Genomic DNA, 12,124 nt, shown 5'->3' with positions numbered 1-12,124 from the left:
CTATAGCCTGGGAATCAGAGGTCTGCTCCAAAGCTTCAGTGTCTGCTAGTCAGCGGAGTAGCCACCGCCTGTAGATCTAATTACAATTTTTTTTTTCAAATTCAAGTTTTTTTTTATTTTTGTGCTGAAAAAGTACAAGAAAATACAATATACATAGTAAAAGGGGTAGAATAACTATAAATCTATGCATAACGACACTACATTGGGGGGTACAGGGAGGGTTTTCCATTAATATCCAGATCAAGCATGTATTTTTCCATATGAAAGATAGAGAGAGAGGGAGCGGACCATGGCAGACCACCAATCAATAGAGTGCGATTATGATCATTGTTGTGCCGACATCACGGATAACTTTAGTTGGGGGCTAGATGGTAGGCGTCAGAGTTTTGCAAATCAATCCAATCCCTCCAAATCACACAGTATCTATCAACATCAGCCGGTGAGATGGCAATCAGATGCTCCATCCTATTAAGGAGGGAGATCTCCGCAAACCATTCCTCCACAGTGGGTGGGTCTCTGCTTTTCCAGTGTCGTGGAATGACATTCTTAGCCTGTATTAGGTAGCCTATTGATGACCTTTTATAACTACGTTTACTTATTGGTAACATTGATAAAAGGAGGGCTTCTGGCGTATTAGGGATAGTCAAACCAGTTATTCTCTCAATCATGGGAACCACCTTTGCCCAAAATGCATTTATTATAGGGCATACCCACCATATGTGTGACATTGTCCCTTCCCCCTCCCCACATCTCCAACATCTATCTGAGACCACTGGATACCATCTATGAAGGACTGCTGGTACCCGGTACCATCTAGAGATAATTTTGAAGGAGGTTTCCTGAGCTTTGGACCCTATTGAGGTTTTATGTGTTAGGAAGAAACATTTATCCCATTATGAGTCAGAGAAGGACTTCCCCAGTTCCCTTTCCCATGCACCGCAGAATCCTGGCCTATTGTCAGTTACCTGGGCAATGAGGAGATTATACAGTATGGAGATGGAGTGTGTAGGGGGTGACAATGATAGGCTCAATTTTTCAAAGTTTGTGAGATCTCTATGAAGATGTGCGCGCTTCTTCACAGTTGAATAGAAGTGTTGTAACTGGCTATATTCAAAATTAGCCTTCGGGGAAGTGGCTCTTCCCTGTAACAAGTCATTGAGGGGGAGCAGCGAAGTATTGGAGATGACATGAGAAAATAATATCGGATGGGATTTATTTGAACCGAGAAATCTATTTGCAGATAGTCCTGGTGGGAAATCTGGATTATCTGAAATCGGGAGCAAGGGGCCCTGGGGGTCGATTGAGGATAAGCTTTTTTATTGGGATCTCAAAGCCAAAGCAGTGGCATAAGTACTATATGACATGAGGCCAAGAGAGGGGACAATTAAATGGGCGCACCATGGGAGAGTGGTAAGCGCTTTAGGACAAATGGATTGAGCTATTTTGACCCACAATTTCCCCTCCGAATGATGGAAGAAGTCCAGGATTCTAGCGTGTACTGCTGCCATGTAATACCTTCTACAATCCAGAAGGCTAAGGCCCCCCTTTTGTTTGTGTCTGATCAGAACGTCCCCCCGAATGCGTGGACGCCCACTTGCCCAGATAAATATGCAAAAGCTACTGCGCAGTCATTTCCAAAAATGTGAGGGAATTACCACGGGAATGGTTTGGAAGAGGTATAAGAGTTTAGGTAGGACGTTCATTTTTAGTATATTTATTCTGCCGAACAAGGAAAAATCCTTCACCGGCCAAGAAGTAAGATCTCTATGGAGTTGTTCAATAAAGGGCCCAAAATGAAGATAAAATAGATGGGAGAGGTCTCCATGAATACGAATTCCTAAGTATTTGATACCCTGTGAGGGCCAGGCAAAGGGAAAGTTGGACTGGATGGAATCCTGTATGGATTTGGGGAGGGAGACATCGAGGGCCTCAGTCTTCGCTGCATTGATTTTAAAATTTAACCATGTACCAAAGTGATCTATTTCAGCCATAACAGCAGTGATGGATATATGTGGTTGAGTGATATATACTAGGACATTATCAGCAAATGCAGAGCACTTGTACTTGGTGCCTCCCACCTCAATCCCCCTAATATTGGGGTTATCGTGAATTGATGAGAGCAGGTGCTCCATCACTAGGATGTATAAGAGAGGGGACAGAGGACATCCCTGCCTTGTCCCATTGGTGATTATAAAAGGTGATGATAATGTTCCATTTATCTTCAGCCTAGCTGACAGATTGCGATACAGGGCCATGATCTTGGCTATAAAAGGGTCCCCTACCCCAAGCTTTTTAAGAGAATAATATATGGCGTGCCAGGAGACTCTATGGAATGCTTTCTCAGCATCCAACGAGAGTATCCAATTACAAATTTTTAACTGCATCTAGCCCAAGCAATACTTTAGGCCTAGTAGCAGTGTCTGCTAGTCAGCGGATTTTCCCAGCTGTTAAGCAAGCTACACCACCTGTAGTTTGGACACTTAATTTTTTCAAAGGAAATGGTTCGGGCCCCTGGGACACTCAGTGAAGAGCATCGGGGAGGCACCCCAAGGCACAGGGGCTGGGACTGGCGGTAGGACGCCTTGCGGTGGACCGCCAAGCTCGATCCTTATAAAAGCTTTTTAACTGCAGCAGCTTTAGTGGACGCTACTGGAGCTGGAATTACCGCAGCTGCTGGCATGAGACTTGCCCTCCAATAGATCCTTGTAAAAGGATTTAAAGTGTACTCATTCAAATTAGAGAGACAATTTAAATTAAAAAGATTAGACCTGCCTCCACCACAGGGGGGCTCGCTCGACCCACCAGCGGACAGGCACCAGTATTGGGAGAGGGGGGCTGGCCGTCAGGGTCCACCGCAGCTCTGGCACAAACCCGGCGACATGGAGGTTGCACCTGCAGGAACGGACTGGCCGTGTCGGCTTCGCACTGTTTTGGTTTTAGAAGGGCATGACATGCCTATATCTGCGTCTCCCCCTCCTTTTACTCCTCCACCTCTTTTCTTTTTGCATGACTATATGTACTTGTCACTTTTCCATGCATTAGTTGTGTCTTCTGAGCAGTTTGTCAGCTTTTGGACACCTTTGAAGTGTTTTCTATGTGTTTTCTATGTGTTTCTATGTGTTTTTGTTTGCCTGCCATTGGTTTTAACGGTGTTCGAAGGTGTTCGACGAACAGTTCGGTGAACATACGGGTTTTCGACGAACCGAACTCGAACACTACGGGGGTGGCTCAACACTACTAATCACCAGATCAATATCATACCTGCTGGCAATAGGAATGATACAACAAACGTAAAGGCCCTCGTACACATGAGATAGCTGTCGGACGATTGTTTGGTTGGCTGGCAGTTACTTCGCCTCACTCCCCCAAACATATAAGCATTCAACTCTGCCAAGAATTCATTTGTTTTCAATGGGAAGAGGGAAAAAATGATCTGGTATTTAAGTTTAACCTGTTTTTCTTAACTTCATCTGTTTGGAGAGAATTGGAAATATCAAACGGCACTTCCAAACAGGAAAAGACAAATGTGAATAGGTGCAAGTTAAGAGAGCCATTCGATATAACTAACAAATTAAAGCTGCACTCTGAAACACTATAATATGTAAACTTTGAATATATAAAATTGGAACTACATTATTGCTGTAGAAAATATGTTAAAAAAAAGGATCCTTAGCAAACAAATTGACCAATTCATGTGAGCCAAACAACCAGCGAAAAGGCATAGCCCTGTGGTTGGGACCCTAACCCTAACATGATGTCTCACCCAGGAAAAAAACCTACAATAATATGGGCAGGTAGGATCAAGCTCTATTTAAAAACTCCTTAGGCTGGTGGGTGGGGTGCTCAAAAGACTGAACGGCACTCCCAAACAGAAAAATACAAATGTGAACAGGCGCAAGCTAAGAGAGCCACTCTATATAACTAACAAATTATAAGAGGAATAGGTGTTGGCTGTTATACGGTCAGAGGTGCATCTCACGTAATATTGCGAATGGCACCCTATGCAAGCCTATGTGCATTTTGAATACTAGGCAGTACTCCATGGATGTTTATTGAGTTAGCCAGTGGTTGTTTTGTTAGCATTTGCACCTGTGCTGCCCCCGCCTTTATCATGGGGGATCTGCTGCATCCTGTTGTGCATTGGTGTCTGGACATGGTATTGCAAGTATGGCGGCTAGTTCTCTTTTTCAGAGATCACTCAGTGTGCATCATTTAGCTTGGTCTGTCTGTGTTAACAGACTACTAAACGATCACTGATCAGTAAATGTCTACCGATAGGCAATTGCTTAGTGCCGCTGTTCAGTCCGTGCATACAGACCCTTAGCGTAATCACTGTTCGGTTACTGATAAGTAAACAATGCAGAAGTTAATGTAAAGAGCCAGATCTCTCAACCATGTGCAAGATATCTCTTTTTCACTGATTGATGAGCAAGGGTTGGTAATATGGTCCCACTCTGCATGCCAGGATCCCACAAATGTTTAAATCTGACTTTTGATAGAAAGTTGAACCTTTTCAGTGAACATTAGAGAGTGGTCTGTGCACTTTTTTAAGTTACTTATATTTAGAAAAATCCCCAGTGTGGGGCTACCCGCTATGTTATTAAATAAAAAGAGGAACCCCAGATTGGTGATGATAAGTACTCTTTAAGTAAAATGAGAAATGCATTTCAAGGTCATATAGATATTAGTATTCAGCTGTGTGACTGAGTTTCGCTAATAGAAGAAGATATACTTTAGAACTAAGAAAAGTCTAAGAAATTCCTGCAGGACCGCATTAAAATTATACTAAGGGCATTAGTAAAATATTGAGTAGTAACAATTACAGCTATATTTATAATTATTGTTCTCTTTAATTTACTCTAAAGATATAGTCCCAAACTACTTTTGAAGATGTTCCTTTATATAAGTAAAGGCATCGGGTGAACAATAAACATAACATACATACTAATAAACTTAAGCTGTCATTTTTAAAAATTCACTAAATTACCAATGAATAAAATTACTAAAACTGCGACATACTGATTAGTTAAATATGTGGGCAAATATAAAAAGAGGTGGCCAAATTCATGGTTCAAAATTAAACCTGTTTAGATTCATGCGGTCATATATATTTTCAGACCTTCTTTAACAAAAGTTTGTTCACTAAAGATAATCGGATCTAACAAATTCAAATTTGTCTATTCTCATGAATTGCACTGGGAAATTCGATTTGCAGAAAAGTTATTTTCCACAAATTTAATGTCCCTTATTGTGCCCCAAGACCATAATAAGGGTAAGATGGAAAAAAAAAAAAAAACTTATGCTCACTTCACTGCTCACTTCTCTGGTTACTCCCCCGGTCCCTGGCCACTGTCTTGTCCTCTGCATCTCCATCACGTCACATTGCCAGCCCGCTGGAGCTTCAAGTTGTGAGCAGGCGCTGGAGTTATCTACACATGTGCAGTGACGGTAAATCATAGCCTAGTGTTCACTTTAGGCCGGGACTGCGAGTAGCTCCAAGACCATGTGCACTGAACTCCAGAGCCTGTTCGTGGCCGTACACCAAGAGATGGAGATATAACACGATAGAATTACAGAGTACCAGACAGCATGCAAGAAGCAACAAGGGCGGATGGAGAGGTGACAGTGAGCTGAGTATGTCATTTTTTTCTTTTTAACCTTTTGCTGCCCCTCTACTGTTCAGCTGGCTGCTCGCTGCTATTTTGCTTAATTCGCACTAAGGGATTTACAAAACAATAAGTATTATCCAAAATATGGATTTTTGTAAATACGATTATAACTCAATTCTACGAGAATAAATTCGCCTAACTCTATTAGTCACATTTGGACAAATAAGAGAAAATATACATTTATGACATAAATATCAAGTAATCAAGATTGAAAAAAATATCCATGGAAGTTAATCATCAGCCATATCATTAATTTATTAAACTACAATAGTACAGAAAATTAAAGGGAATCTATCAGTAGGATCAACCCCCCTTAACCGTCTATATGGGCATGTAGGTCATAGGAAGCTGAATAAAATGATGCCATGATATCTGCGATCTGATGTCTTATTCCAGAAATATCCACATTTTTCTTATACGTAAATGAGCTGTTCCAGGTTATGGGTTGGACACTGATCTGAATGAGAATCTGCCTCCAGAGAGTATTTTAAATAAAATGGGGAGTTACTAGTGTGAGACATGTAACTAACACAGAACAGGAGAACTGAACTTTGTCTTCTTGCAAACACAATTTTTGCAGCTCTCTGAGCTCTGCTGTATTGTAACAGTATTACAACACTGTCTGCTTGTGAGATGAAGCTGAAGCTGAGAGGAACCTGCAAATGTGTCAGATCTAATCATACACAGCCCTGCAATGAGATCAGGAGAGCAGAGAGCAGCATTTATATAACATACTGGTAATGCCCTCTTTTATTTAAAATAAGCTCTAGAGGCTGAGTTATCTCAGCAAAAACATGGATTTCTCTGGAATAAGACCTCAGATCACAGATATCAAGGTATCATTTTATTCAACTTCCTATGACCAGCAGGCCCATATAGATGGCTTAGGAGGGTTGATCTTACTGATAGATTACCTTTAAGTACCGTTACGAAAACACATACACAATAAAACATTTCATGAGTATTGGATGCCAACCAAAATGGCACCCAATTAAATACCTCTACAGTGTGAGTGTCACTCTTCAATGGACAGTTCTCACTTTTGACCCAAATTTTTATTTTCCAAGCTTTATCTCTAAATTGTATATGCTAAATACCGATCAATACAACTTCCATAATAAAAGTATATTCATGACTAACTGCATATCACTCCCAAATTTATCATTTCATAATTTAGCTATATGAATAATGTCCAAAAAATTTGGGAAAAAATAAATTGGAGTTTCTGTCTCATAAATAAATAATACCAAGATACAAAGAAGGCTTTTCATAATATTGGATCCAAATACTAATGCAGTGATTTCCTTGGTGCCCAGATGGTACTGATACGACACAATTGACAGGTAGTGTACCACATCTAGTCTGCCAAGCTATTGATTATGAAGGGTTGGCAAGCTTTACTTGACGTGTTTTAAAAATGATTGTACATCCTCCCAGCTCTGTTTAGCTCATCCTAAGAACTTCATCTTCAAGTACTAATAATTCATTACAGTTATTAGGAGAAATTGGGTGGTAGAGCCCCCTTGTAAATTCTTTTTCCCTTCCTATAATCTGGTCCTGGCTACAGTAATTTTATTCTAATAAGAAAAAGGCAGACTTCACCATAATCAGGTCAAAAGACAAAAATGGACAACTCCCTAACAAGATAGTCCTACAGCTCAAGTGAATAATTCTGATAATTATGTCACGTAACAAATGCTATTTAATGGGGATTTTGTAACAGTTATTTGATATCAGGCAATTTGATAACGTGGCAAAATTAGCTCAAGTCACCTTGCAAATCCCTAACCATTGCATTGGTGCCACTCAGGAGATCACTTACAATCCTGCAGTGGATCTTCTGCTGTACATCATTCACAAGACTGCTGCAGCTAATCACAGTCCTCAAGGGTTATGTGTCATACATGCCAGCAACATAGCTAAGGCCAGTGATTGGCTGCAGTGGGCCTGTGAAAATGTACACCACAAAACCAGCTGAAGGATCAACGGGGACCACCAAATGGGAGATTTAAAAGGTAAGTTATATTTATTTTATTATTATGTTTCATGTTGTCTGCCATCAGGCAAATTTCATAATATCCAAGACAATCCCTTTAAGCATTTCCCAGCTCTATAATTTAGAGTTTAGAGCTTTTTTACATTTGCAAAATGAATAATAATAAGATAAACAAAGAACCCCAGACAATAATTTTATATTTAGGGATAATCATGGTCATGGGAGATGGGATGTGGTGGAAGAGCATCAGAATTTTATGAAAAATATATATTTAAACCAGAAAGTGCCATAAAAGCAGAACCATCTGATCATTATAATATAAAAGAACATCACTTAACGAAAGGGAATAAATTAGTTTTGTAACTGAAGGAAAAGAAACTTCTTTACAGACTAGTATAGACAATTTAGGTCAAGTGGTCCTTACACACTGGTAGAGGTTATCAGAGTTGTCAGGTTGGTGAGTTGGCTGCTTTGATTAAGAACAGATACATTTTGTTCACTGATTGGATAGGAAGTAATTTGGATACTTGACACAGTGACAAAGAGAATTTGACCTGTTTTTGTCAGTGACAGGTGTGTGTGGATTTTAACTATTTCAGGAGCAGAGGAGCAGTATAAATGGTGCTAATGGCTGATCATTAGAACAAAATGTACAAAGAAGTAGCTTTTTTTTACAGTCTGGATTACAGCAAATAAAATGGAAAAAAATGGAATTGCAAAAAAAACCCCTTTCTTAGAAAAAGAAGCAGCACTTTGAGGGCATTGTAGCAAGTACGTCCGATTTTCTTGTATGTGTTCCATCCATGTATTTCATGGGTTGAATACGTGTCCATAATAGTCTATGGTACCTTTCAATTGTTCATTTTTTTGCAAGTGTTTGTAAAGAACAAAACATCCATCCATTTGCATCCATTTTCTGTCCCTTTTTCACTGACTGTTTAATAGGAGAAGCTTGAGAAAATGTCATTAGTTTTTTTTGCATACTAGAAACAATGATTAATCTCTGATGATAAAAGTTATATAAGTTATAGATCTCTACAGAAAAAAAACGTATCATAGGCAATTGCAATTCTTAATGGAACAAGTTGCCTAGATTTTAAAATATTTCCAATTTTAGCACAGTTGTACACCAAGGTACAGTAATTGAAGAATATAACGGTGGAACTAGTGCGTATAGTGTTAGGAATACCTGCCGTGGACGCAATCGTCCTGCTCCGGTTTCCAGACTGCTTTGCTGGTCTGTCCATGCTGGGGGTGGAGCTATCACGCACTTGGGTGGTGCGACTACACACGGTGGTGCCTCGTGTGTGGAAATGGTGAGTGATGTGGGAACACAGGAAGCCATGCTGCCCCCTTGTTTTGCGGCCCGGGAGACATGGAATGCTGTGTCTCCTGGGTGCCAGGCAAAGCAGGACTTTTTACACAAGTCCTAAATGTAGATAAAGAGAACTAAATCCAATGACTTATGTGCTTTGGGTCATTGTCTTGCAGCATGATCAATATTCGCTTTAGAAATTGCTAGTATCATTCAGAATTCATTGTTTCGTCAATGGTGAAACACTGTCATGGCCCAGATGCAGCAAAATAATCCGTCCACAAAACATTGTTTCAATAGCCTTCTGGCTTGTCCAGGTGATCTTCAGCAATCTGCAGATGGACAACCATACTTTATTTGGAGAGCACTGGCTTACCCACTAAAATTCTGCCATTAACACTATTGTTGTTCAGTGTCCTCCTGGTGGTGGTTGCTTAGAGGTATCCTTGGCTTTCTTGTGACTGTTTGGACTATTACATGTCTTGCACTTGGAGTGATCTTTCTTGGTCAACCACTCCTGGAGAGGGTAATAATGGTCTTGAATTTCCTTCATTTGTATACAATCTGTTTGACTATGTATTGGTGGAGCCAGCCTCATAAGCCTCAACAACTCTTCTTTTGAGGTACTCTGAAATCTCTTTTGTTCAATGATACACATCCACAAACATGATATGAAGATCACAATTTGATAGATCATTGTTTTTTAAATAAAACACATCACCCAATAACACGATTGTCATTCAATTGATAAAAAACACTAGACTCCAATTTCACCTTCAATTTATCTGCTAATCCTAAAGTTCACATACTTTTGCCACTCACACACATGTGATAGTTGATCATTTTTCTTACTTAAAAAAATGATAAAGTCATTTTTGGCTCATTTTGATGGATTTGGTTCTATTTATTTATGCATAAATAGTCAGCAGTGACTAAATCCATAAGCAGGGTAAAACATAATTACTATGAATTGAAAAAGTATTCATACCCCTTGAACTTTTCCACATTTTTTCACGTTTCATCCCCAAACTTAAATGTATTTTAGTGGGATTTTATGTGATATACCAACACAATGTAGCAATTATTTGTGAAGTGTAAAGGAAATGGATACATGGTTTTCTAATTATTTTAAAAATATACATTTTAAAATGGTAACGTGCATTTGTATTCAGCCCACTGAGTCAATACTTTGTAGGACCACCTTTTGGGGTATGTTTCTACCAGATTTGCACATCTAGAGGCAGAAATTTTTGACCATTCTTTTTTGCAAACTAGATCTAGCTCAGTGAGACTGGATGGAGGACGTACATACACTGGGTGGGGAATAGAGCTGGAGTGACAGAGGCTTCAGATCTAGAAATAGTTCTTCAGACTCATTTGCATATAAATTCAAATGCTGATTTCTCAATAACAGAGTAACAGAAGAATGGATTTGCCATGTATAGTCTTTGAAAGAGCTACATGCATATACAAATAGTTTGTAGAGTGGAATCCTGGTGAAAGATTAAATGTGTATAACAACATGGAACGTGATAATAAATAGATGGACTGGTCATAATGGATAGAATGGATTTCTACTTAGAAGGAGCATTCAGGATAAGTTCACATTTTCCTTCTTAATGCATTTTTTCTATATAAAAAAACGCAGGCTAAAAATCAAAGCCTATGGTCAGAAAACTACAGTGTAAATTGCGCTTATATACAGTACAGACCAAAAGTTTGGACACACCTTCTCATTTAAAGATCTTTCTGTATTTTCATGACAATGAAAATTGTACATTCACACTGAAGGCATCAAAACTACGAATTAACACATGTGGAATTATATACTTAACAAAAACGTGTGAAACAACTGAAAATACGTCTTATATTCTAGGTTCTTCAAAGTAGACACCTTTTGCTTTGATGACTGCTTTTCACATTCTTGGCATTCTCTTGATGAGCTTCAAGAGGTAGTCACCGGAAATGGTTTTCACTTCACAGGTGTGCCCTGTCAGGTTTAATAAGTGGGATTTCTTGCCTTATAAATGGGGTTGGGACCATCAGTTGTGTTGTGCAGAAGTCTGGTGGATACACAGCTGATAGTCCTACTGAATAGACTGTTATAATTTGTATTATGGCAAGAAAAAAGCAGCTAAGTAAAGAAAAATGAGTGCCCATCATTACTTTAAGAAATGAAGGTCAGTCAGTGCGAAAAATTGGGATGACTTTGAAAGTGTCCCCAAGTGCAGTTGCAAAAACCATCAAGCGCTACAAAGAAACTGGCTCACATGAGGACCGCACCAGGAAAAGAAGACCTAGAGTCACCTCTGCTTCTGAGGATAAGTTTATCCGAATCACCAGCCTCAGAAATCGCAGGTTAACAGCAGCTCAGATTAGAGACCAGGTCAATGCCACACAGAGTTCTAGCAGCAGACACATCTCTTCAACAGCTGTTAAGAGGAGACTTTGTGCAGCAGGCCTTCATGGTAAAATAGCTGCTAGGAAACCACTGCTAAGGACAGGCAACAAGCAGAAGAGTCTTGTTTGGCCTAAAGAACACAAGGAATGGACAGTCGACCAGTGGAAATCTGTGCTTTGGTCTGATGAGTCCAAATTTGAGATCTTTGGTTCCAACCACCGTGTCTTTGTGCGACGCAGAAAAGGTGAACGGATGGACTCTACATGCCTGGTTCCCACCGTGAAGCATGGAGGAGGAGGTGAGATGGTGTGGGGGTGCTTTGCTGGTGACACTGTTGGGGATTTATTCAAAATTGAAGGCATACTGAACCAGCATGGCTACCACAGCATCTTGCAGCGGCATGCTATTCCATCCGGTTTGCATTTATTTAGACCATCATTTATTTTTCAACAGGACAATGACCCCAAACACACCCCCAGGCTGTGTAAGGGCTATTTGACCAAGAAGGAGAGTGATGGGGTGCTACGCCAGATGACCTGGCCTCCACAGTCACCAGACCTGAACCCAATCGAGATGGTTTGGGTTGAGCTGGACCGCAGAGTGAAGGCAAAAGGACCAACAAGTGCTAAGCATCTCTGGGAACTCCTTCAAGATTGTTGGAAGACCATTTCCGGTTACTACCTCTTGATGCTCATTAAGAGAATGCCAAAAGTGTGCAAAGCAGTCATCAAAGCAAAAGGTGG

The sequence above is a fragment of the Phyllobates terribilis genome, unplaced genomic scaffold, assembly GCF_046119375.1.
Source record: "Phyllobates terribilis strain yellow unplaced genomic scaffold, ASM4611937v1 Scaffold_11__3_contigs__length_659146591, whole genome shotgun sequence".
NCBI classification, from domain to species: Eukaryota; Metazoa; Chordata; class Amphibia; order Anura; family Dendrobatidae; genus Phyllobates; species Phyllobates terribilis.
Note: the sequence above shows the minus strand (reverse complement) of the source record.